General features: G+C 35.3%; 1 pseudogene; it reads left to right on the top strand.

The window, feature by feature from the left end:
• Positions 1 to 478: 478 nt before the first annotated feature.
• LOC149249026 (BTB/POZ domain-containing protein At3g05675-like) lies at positions 479 to 1,823 on the top strand (annotated as a pseudogene).
• The last annotated feature ends 9,552 nt before the right edge of the window (positions 1,824 to 11,375 follow it).

Raw genomic sequence — 11,375 nt, 5'->3', positions numbered from 1 at the left:
TAGAGTTTCTTATAATGAGGTTTTCCATTATAAATTAATTACTCAGTTGGGGTTTACTTATGAGGCTTTCCATTATGGCTCACATTCACTTTTAATGTACTTAAAACTATGGATGTTTCTCTCATCTCACATGCAATCAATACTCTACATTGATGTTGAAATACCATTAACACCATTTGAATGATACACTTGTACAGAAGGTCATAGAGCACAAACAACATTTTAATTTTCTTTCAAGTTATTTATATTTTTTTCCTTCGATGGGTTCTTACTTGACACCTTGTGAACAAAATAATGAAGGGTTGATTGAGGAAAAATTTAGAGGCAAGAGCGTTGGTGTGATAATGATTATACTTGTTTACTTTGGGACAATATATTTAAAGAGATACATTTCCATTGGATGAGGATGGAGTGTGTCAGCTTCCCCTCAAGTTACTATTTTTTTTTATTATGAATCTTGAATGGATTTCATTTTCCTATGGCAAAATAGAACACTGCATTGAAAAAAATTGGAAATCGTCCTACCAGTGATGTAATTGTGAGATTAAAGACAAGTGATGGCAGAGAAGACTGGTTTTACTACCATTCAAAAAATTTAGTAAAACAAAGCAAATATTTTGCAAAGCATCTTTCAGATCACTATCCCATATGCCAATTTCTAGATTTTCTAACCTGTATGCCAATTTCTAGAATTACGTAGAAGTTTACTATTGTGAATCTAAATATGATTGTGATTTGAACATTTTAAGGATTTTTTTTATGTCGATGACAATCTAGTTATAAGTTTACGGTAACATGTAAAAATGGCTCTTGGCATTTTGAAAGCATCCATCAAACTTGGTACTGATTGAATCATTTTAAAGTGTGTTCAATATTTAGAGACAATTCCCTGGGAAGAAAATGAAGAGGAAGAAATTATAACAACCCTTCCATAGATAGGTTTAGAAGTCATTCCCATGTTAGACTTTAATTAGTTGACTCACAACCGGTAAGAAATGTGTTTCTCTCTCGCACACATGCTACAATTCAAGTTGACATAAAACATTCCGATTTAGTCACTTCTCCAGATGAACTCAAAGCTTTTACACAAGAGCAAGTAGAGTATAATCATATTGAATATGATGATGCACTTCTACTTAGAATAGATGACAAAGTAAATACGAAGTAAGAAAACATCTATGAGAGTTGTTTTCCATTTTCTAAAATAATTTTGCATCTATGTTTTCTCATACAAAATACGTCCTAAAATACCACCAATATCACATTTTAAGATACTTCTTATGGTTGTGTCAGATTTTACCTAAGATGGATCTTTTAACTGAATTTGTGAGCAAGTGGATAGAAGCTTCAAATAAATTTATTTACACAATTAAGGATACAATATTAAGGTCATGCCTGTGTGAAACAAAATTTAACTTGATTGAAGTTACAAGAAAGGTTTTAGAGGCATTTGGGAATGGAAATGTAACCCTTTCTGCTCCAAGGCAAACACATCCGATGAAACTTTGGTTACCATTTATAAGGGAGACAAAGCCACAACTTGACCTACAAATTTTTATGATAAAATGCCTTACCAAATGGATATTGATATATGTCAAAAAATAGAATATGTGCTCATTTCATTGGTTCTGGAATTGCATTCTAGTGATCGGGTTGAAAATTTGGCTGACTAGCTTAAAACATAGCAAGAAAGATGCCCATATATAAGTGGCGCTTTTGGAGTGTGGTGTTGTAGATTCAAAGCATAAAAAATGAGACTGTCTTTGGGTTTGATTCATGTTAATACCAATGATACCTCTACCGCTACCAATGCTTTACATTAATATAATTGGATTCAAACGTAGCAAGAGAGACATCCCGATTTAAGTCAAGCTTTTGAATTGTGGTTTTAGAGGTGCAAGAAAACAAAGAGGAGATGGTGTGTATTAATTGATAGAAATTTGGGGCACTCATTACATGATTCCATGAGGTTAAATCAAGGACCATATAATACTGTGTACAATACACCTTAAAATGATAAATTCACTGAGAAAGGGAGCCAATCAATTAACCCAGATGGAGGACTAAGATCATAGTAAAATGAATCATTAAATCACTAGAATTGCATGTAGGGTTCAGAGAAAACTACACCATACGTTCCAATCAACCTACCAAGTTGAAGGAAGGAATTCTTTTTTTGTTAGAATAGAATACCAATCCCTATTTTGGAATTCCAAACAAATTTGCCTCTTGGGCATGTAGCTCTACTATTCATTAAATGGACGTGGTAAAATGGTAGAGTAGTCTAGTGGCAAAAATAGATCTCTTTACATTCCCAAGACCCTAGTACTGTGATATTGACTACAACAAGAAATGGAGGGTTGTCTGGAATATTAATGCAGTTCGTAGTAAGTAATCTATTTCAGGGAAGGCTTGGATTATACCTATTCCAAATTTGGAGGGGGTATGAAAACCACCTTGGAGATCCAATGTTTTAAAATTTTCCTTTTTCTACTTGAGTTTGATATCAAATATTTTTTTTTTTTTTGTTTATACACACACAACTAAAAATACATTCCCCCAACCTAAGCTATAGAGAATATTATGTTGGAAATAATACTGAGAGGGGGGCTGAATCAGTGTTATCAAACTAATAATTTTCATTTCCATACTCAGATTCATATACGCTACTTCAGTTAAGGGAACTCACATGTACATGCAATTGTGTTTAAAGCAACTAGCGCATATCCAGAAAACTTATGATTCAGTTAATTCATCATATATTGATATTTAATCAGTGCATAGAAACCATATAAACAATAACCAGGTGCCGTAAAAATAGAACAGATCATCACACATAAAAAACACACATGAACACCAATATATAAGGTGGAAACCCAATGTGGGTGAAAACCACTTGCTACAATCGTCTCTGTCTTCTTTTAATAATAAGAGAATTCTGTTTACAATTTTTGTATTGGTGAAGTCTTATACCAGTACATAGGCTTCTACTTATAGAAGGATACAACCTTCTCTCATTCTCTAGCTTCTATTGGAGGGGAGCTACAACCGCCTAGCTCTTGTACTAGTTGATATGTTTACTAGTATGTAGGTGCTAGCCTACAGAAGGCTACAACCTTCTCTTTTCTTCCAGGGACCATGTTTCATAAATTTTCAGACTGGATCCATCAACAACATCGTTCAATCATCAAATATATCTACATCAACCAATCTCCTTTTGAACCAACCACAACCGAATCAATAAATCACTCCATCACTATGATCATTCAGAATGTTGTCACTAGAATACAGTAAGTAGAACCCAAGTAATAACCCAGAACATTGCAATAGCAAACAAAAGCAACTAAAACATATTTTATAAGGTATATGCTACTTCCATGTGTTGAACCTACGTGTATACGTGCTTTCCTCAAAGCGAACCAGCGTATAGATGTGCAAATCAAATTTATGATGTATACACTATTTTTATATGCAGAACCAACATGTATACACTCCTTTTCTAAAGTGAACCTACGTATAGATCTGTAAAACATGATTTAACATAATAACTACTCTAGACTTCAATCATACCCAAATCATCATTTTTACAGACTACAACATGCACCAGTTATTCAGATACATGATCAAACGACATAAATATAATTCACTTCAAGCCTTAAAATCCTGATACATCATTAGATATTATGCTTCCTCAAGCGTTAAGGTTCTTCATTGGTTCAGATCTAGCATGACACCATAAGCCAATAACCTGCATATTAGATCTCACACTATACCAGATATTTGATACTTGCACACCTGGCCTAATGATCTTCTCCTCTTTTTATAGTTTTAGGCCTTTCTCAATACCATGGACCAAAACCACTTAGGACCAATACCTTGGACCAAATACCTGGGGTCAATAGCTCAGACCCGATACCTTGGACCAATACCGAGGAGCGAAATACCATGGACCAAATACTTTGGACCAAACATTTAGTTTTCCAAGGTATACGCGCTTTTACTTTTGTGAAAGTGTGTGTGTACATATATGTGACTTGTATACAGTGAACCCGCGTGTATACACGGCTTGGTCAATGGTGAACCTACGTATACCTCTCTTTCTTCATTCTGTGTAGTTTGATCTGTAACTCTGTGTTGAAGCTGCCCTACACATTTGATATGTCTTCTGTAGATTCATCTAGTTACCATATACAAGGGAGTTGTTCTGCTACAAGTGGGTTGCCATCAAGTACAATACATACATCATAATTCCAACAATCTCCCCTTTTAGACTTGATGGCAACAACCACACCAAGTCACTCTCCCCCTTTGACATCAAGGGCAAAGGGTCATGCTCCTCCTAAGTGCATGCTGAATTCTCTGATATGATAAAGTGCCTATTGAGCTCCCATGATCGAGTCCATGCTCCCCCTGGTCGTAACAAAATTCTGCAAAAAGATGTTCTAAAGAAGAACATGACTCTATACATACATCACAAATGACCTTCCTATCACCAATGACTCATACATGCATCCATCTCCCAACCAAGTGGGGATATATAAATTGTTTATACAAGTCAAAAAGCAAGAAACATTACATCATTCATCCCATGCATAGTGTTGTTACACATTAGGTCTTTTCATGACCATTACATTAAAAGATATACATGTCATATATAACAGAGATGAAATGTCTTAAAAAGACCATGATAGTCATCAACAACTATCATCAACAACATTTGTCAACAACGTCTAGGCCAACAACCTGTATATGTCCATCAATAGTTCCCAAAATATCATCCACCATGTTCTCCCCTTGAACCTGTGCCACCTGTTCACTGTTAGATCTGATCATTGCATATGTCAGTAAGAGATATCAAAGCATCATCATCAATTAGATATACATCAAGTGATAAACAACACTATGAGGACCAATATATTAGCAGATTGCAATCATCATTAAATAGAGCAGATAATTGATAGAACCATAGCAGACTCCCTTTTTCCTGAGTCTGGCCCACTATTTTTCTTCAAACCAACATATACGCAACTGTGTCCACAGAAACTCGTGTATGTATGCAACTACACTTCATGAAACTTGTGTATAACCACCTTTCTCTAAAAAATAGGATTTAATAGCAAAGTGATGCAGAAACTACTCCCAACATTTTTATGAGATATTCAAATGTCTCTTTGGGAAGTGGTTTAGTGAATATATTAGCAACCTGTTCTTTGGAGGGAACATACTCCAATTTGACTTTTTGTTCAACCACTTGTTCGCATAGGAAATTATATTTGATGGGTATGTTCTTGGTCTTGGAGTGCATGACTGGATTCTTTGAAATGATGATGGCACTTGTATTATCACATAGAATGGAGATGGGTGGAGTACATGTGATCTAAATATCTTGTAAGGTTTCCATCATCGAAAGTAGTTGTGTGTAGCAAGATGCAGCAGCCACGTATTCTGCTTTAGCTGTAGATAATTCAATTGAGCTTTATTTCTTGCTAAAAAAAGACACTAACATGGAACCCATATAGAATACACCACCGCTAGTGCTTTTTCTATCAACACTTCCTGCCCAATCTGAATCTGTATATGCATGAAGTGTAAGATTTGTATCTCTAGGATACCATAAGCCAAAGTTTTGTGTTCCTTGAAGATATTAGAAAATTCTTTTGACTGCCTGAAGATGTGATTGCTTTGGATTTGCTTGGAATCTTCCAAATATTCCCACTACATGCACGATGTCCGGTCAGGTACCTGTTAGATAAAGAAGACTGCCAATCATGGATCTGTAAGGTTGTAGATGTACCGCTGTTGATTCATCATTTGAGCTGAGAATACATCCTGTTACGATTGGAGTGCATACTAGTCTAGAATCTTCCATGTCGTACATTTTTAGGATCTGTTTGAGATATTTGGTTTGTGAGAGAAAAATACCATCTTTATTTTGCGGCACTTGTAGACTAAGAAAGTAGGTAAGCTCACAAAGCAAGGACATTTCAAATTGTTGCTGCATTACTAAAGCAAAATTCTGACTCATGGATTCTTCATTGCTACCAAAAATGATATCATCAACATACACAACAATTATTAGCAATTTATCAGTGTCCATCTTGGTATATAGATTGCTATCTGCTGACCCCTTTGAAAAACCTTGTTGATGGAGATATTTGTCAAGACGGTAATACCATGCCCTTGGAGCCTGTTTTAGACCATAGAGAGCTTTTCTGAGTTTGCATACAAGGTTTTCATAATTTCCAATAATGAATCCTTCTGGCTATTCAATATAGACTTCTTCTTCTAAGTCTCCATTAAGAAAGGTAGATTTTACATCCATTCGATATACTTTGAATTTCTAAAAACTAGAAATAGAAAGAAACATTTTGATGGCTTCAAGTCTAGCAATAGGTGCAAAAGTTTCTTCAAAATCTATACCTTCTTGTTGAGCATATACTTTACAAACAAGTCTGGCCTTGTTTATAATAACTTCTCCATTTTTGTTCAGCTTGTTTTTGAATATCCATTTACTTCCTATGATATTCTTATCATGAGGTCTACGAACTAATTCCCAAGTATTATTCTTTTCAATTTGCTCAAGTTCTTCATTCATGGGCTTGACCCAACATTCATCTCTGCATGCTTCATTTACATTTTGAGGTTCAATGGAAGATAGTCATGCTAGATAGCTTGAAGCTTCAGCAATGGTTCTACTAGTCTGCACACCTGCTCCTTTCTCTCCTAAAATTTGAGCTTCTGGATGATTTTTCTGAACATACCTAGATGGAGTCTTTTCTTCTATTGTTATCTCTTCTTCTGGTTCTTCAATTGTTTCTTCTTCAAAATCAGTATGATTTGATGTGGGAAAATGATCCTCATCTTCTTCATAATCTTCCCTCTTATCTATTTTGGATTTTTGCATGCTTCATCAACCACAACATCAATACTTTCAATAATTTTTCCAAGTCTTTTATTGTAACATTTATATCCTTTACTTCGAGAAGAGTAGACAAGTAGAATACCTTCATCTGCTCTGGGTTCAAACTTACCAAGTTTTTCATCAGTCCTCTTGATGTAACATTTGCTTCCAAAAACTTTGAAGTATTTTACAGTAAGAGTCTTACCATACCAAAGTTCATGTGGAGTTTGAGTGCTGTTTACCCAAACATTTTCTTTGTTGAGAATACTGATGGCGGCAAATGCAGCTTTACCCCAGAAGGTGGCAGGAGTTCCAGATTCATCTAGCATAGCACGATCCAATTGTTGAACAATTTTGTTCATCCTTTCTACCACTCCATTTTGTTGAGGAGTCCTTGCGGTGGAGAACTGCCTTTTTATTCCATGTTGTTCACAGAAGTCAAAGAATTCATATGAGGTAAATTCCCCTCCTCGATCAGATCTAAGGCAATTGATTTTGCAATTTGATTCATTTTCAACCAAAGCTTTGAAGGCTTTGAACTTTTCAAATGCTTCATCTTTATGCTTTAGAAGACCTATCGAACACATGCTGGAAAAGTCATCAATGAACAATATGAAGTATTCTTCTCCACGAGGTGACTTTTTTCTTGATAGACAACATAAATCAGTATGAACAAGTTCAAGAGGCTTACTAGCTAACCCTTCCTTTTCGATGAATTGAGTTCTAGTTTGCTTACCGAATTGACATCATTTACATATAGTATTTTCAGGAATGTTGATATTTGGAAGATCACGAATAGCCTGGAATCTGTATGCTTTTCTTATTTGAGAAAAGCTTAAATCTCCCAATCTTCTTTGCCATAGCCAGTTTTCATCATTTTTTCTTAGATAGCACTGTCGTTGTCCTCCCTTGAGTATGTATAGGTTGTTTGGAGCTCTTGTCCCTTTGATCACGGTTTCTCCTGTATCAATCTCACAAACAACACATCCATTTGATCGAAACACTACTTCATTTCCTTGATCACACATTTGACTCACACTCAACAGATTATGATTTCAGCCATCAACATACATAACATTCCTAGCTTTAACTTTTTCAAGCAAGAAAACAGAGAATTTACCTTTTATGACAGCAAGAGTGTCGTTTCCAAATGAGACACTCTTTTCCTTTTCTAAGGCAATATATGAGTGTAGTTTTTCTCTGTCACCTATCACATTTTTTGAGCATCCACTGTTGATGTACCACTAGTTTTCTTATCCTTCTGCATACAAGGCTATACCACATCTTTTTGTTTGTGGTTCTTTCTTTCTCCATATTTTCGGATTTAATGGAGTTTGCTCCTTTTGAGCTATTTTCCAAAATTTACTCCTGCATTCAGATTCTTCATGTACAAAGTTGTTACAGAGTGATCATTCTATTTCTTTTTCAAGAAGAGAAAAGTTATTATAGGAACTTTTCTTGATCCCTATCACATTCCTTTGATTTCGTGCTTCTCTAGTCATGATAGTTTTGTAAGAAACACATTGAGCAGATTTGTGTCCAAAATTATGACATGAGAAACATTGACCACTAAAGAAGTTCCTGCAATTATCGAATCTACTGACCTGTTGATTGTAGTTGAAGTTCCTCCTACCGACGTATTGATTGTAGTTTCTATTGATATTCTTTGAAGAAGATTGAGTACAATTTACCGGAGGTTGATTGTGGCTTCTATTCATCCTTGAAGTAAAGTGAACCTGATTTACCTAGTGATCTGCTTTATGTCTTTGCTGATGATTCTCGAACTATTCAATACTCTTTGCTGCATCAAGATAGTTTTTAGTGGAGGTTGACGGCTTCTGTGATTGAGATGTTTCGTCAGTATATCCAAGACCTGTCTTTATCAGAGGAGAGCTTTGTAATTTGATAATTTCATTTAAGGTTTTTGATCCTTTAGCAAATCTAAGATTGAGAGCTTTTTTTTTCTCAAGATCCTTTCTTAGACCCACCATTTCACATTCTAACCTTTCATTTTGTTTTTATCTTTTAGCAAGTTGGTATGTCAAGGTATCTATAATCATATTATTTTCTTCTAAACAGATTTTGAGTTTAGAGATTTCTTCATAAAGGTCATCTTCATCTAAAGTATCCCAAAAATCATCATCTTTATAAGCCATCAGAAGTCTATAGTACTTACTATTTTCATCTTCATCACTATTTGATAAACCATCGCTATCTTCATGAGTATAGTAGCTCTTTTTACTTACACTTTGTTTTTTATTCCATTTTGCAGTTTCCTTCCCTTTATCATATTTATCTTTATGAGGACATTTGGTAGCATAATGACCGACTCTACCATAGGCAAAACATTTGAAAGGTAGTTTACCTATGAATCTACCGGAACCTCGTTGAAGATTCTTGACAAATCTCGCTTCCTCTTCTTCTTCTGAAATATGTCCTGATTCATTGAGTTCTTCTTTTCCTTTTGCTGAAGCTTTAAAAGTGACTTCTCTCATATCTGATGGACCTCCTTTTCTCATCTCAATGGCTGCTAAGATTGCATGAAGCTGTGTCATAGTAATAGTCTGAAGATCCTGCTTTTATTCTATGGCAGATACTTTTGATTAAAATTTAGCAGATAAGGATCTTAAAACTTTTTCAACTAAGGTAACTTCCTTTATCTCTTCACCCAGATTCTTAATGAAATTAACAATCTCATCTATACGTAAGAAGTAACTAGCTACACTTTCATCATTGTGCATCTTGAGAGTTTCATATTGAATTCTGAGAGTTTGCAGTTTAGCACCTTTTACCCGAGAGTCTCCTTAGTAGCTTAGAATGATTTTCTCCCATATGTCTTTGGCTGATTTGAGCTGCATAACTTTAACAAACTCTGATGGTGACAGAATTCCCAAAAATGTATTGACAGCCTTGGCATTGGTTTCATATTGTTTTTTACATGCTGCATCTGTACAAATTGTTTATGGAAATGTATATCCTCCTCCCATGATTTCCTAGACATCTATTCCACGAGATTCAAGATAGGTTGTGGTTCTTACCTTCCAATAAACAAATTTGCTCCCATAAAAGATTGGCGGTCTGATGGATCCCCCACTTATCAGTATTATCAAACTAATAATTTTTTATTTCCATAATCAGATTCATATATGCTACTTCAGTTAAGGGAACTTGTGTGTAAATGCAACTATGTTTAGAGCAACTCCCGTATATCGAACAAATTTATGATTCAGTTAATTCATCATATATTGATCTTTAATCAGTGCATCAGAACCATATAAACAGTAACCAGGTGCAGTAAAAATAGAACAGATCATCACACATAAAAAACACACATGAACACCAAAATATAAGGTGGAAACCCAATGTGGGTGAAAACCACCTACTACAATTGTCTCTGTCTTCTTTTAAAAATAAGAGAATTCTATTTACATTTTTTGTACTGGTGCAGTTTTATACCAGTACGTAGGATTCTACTTGCAGAAGGCTACAACCTTCTCTCGCTCTCCAGCTTCTACTGGAAGGGAGCTACAACCCGCTAGCTCTTGTACTAGCTGATATGTTTACTAGTACATAGGTACTGGCCTAGAGAAGGCTACAACCTTCTCTTTTCTTCCAGGGACTACGTTTCATAAATTTTCAGACTGAATCCATCAACAACATCATTCAATCATCAAATATACCTGCATCAACCAATCTCTTTTTGAGCCAACCACAACCAAATCAATCAATCACTCCATCACTCAGATCATTTAGAATGTTGTCACCAGAATACAATAACGAGAACTCAATAAATAACCCAAAACATTGAAACAACAAAAAAAAGCAGCTAAAACATATTTTATAAGGTATACACTACTTCCATGTGTCGAACCTGCATGTATACGTGCTTTCCTCAAAGCGAACCAGCGTACGGTTCTGCAAATCAAATTTATGATGTATACGTTGTTTTGATATGCAGAACTAGCGTGTATATGCTCCTTTTCTGAAGTGAACCTACATACAGATCTATAAAAGATGATTTAAACATAACAACTATTCCAAACTTCAATCATACCCAGATCATCATTTTTACAGACTACAACATGTGCCAATTATTCAGATACATGAGCAAACCACATAAAGATAATTCAATTCAAGCCTTAAGATCCTAATACATCATTAGATCTTGTCCTTCATCAAGCACTAAGGTTCATCCTCGGTTTAGATCTAGCACAACACCATAAGCCAAAAACCTGCATATTAGATATCACACTATATCATATATTCGATACTTTCACACCTGGCCTAATGACCATCTCCTCTTTTTATAGTTTTAGGCCTTTCTCAATACCATGGACCAAAACCACTTAGGACCAATATCTTGGACCAAAAGCCTAGGGTCAATACCTCGGACTCGATACCTTGGACCAATACCATGGACCAAATACTTCATACCGAACATTTAGTTTTCCAAGGTATACGCGGTTCTCCTTTT

This window comes from Pinus tabuliformis, chromosome 7, assembly GCF_031772625.1.
Source record: "Pinus tabuliformis cultivar Carrire ecotype Pingquan chromosome 7, CPIR1, whole genome shotgun sequence".
Taxonomy (NCBI): domain Eukaryota; kingdom Viridiplantae; phylum Streptophyta; class Pinopsida; order Pinales; family Pinaceae; genus Pinus; species Pinus tabuliformis.
Note: the sequence above shows the minus strand (reverse complement) of the source record. Positions and strands in the feature narration are given on the sequence as shown.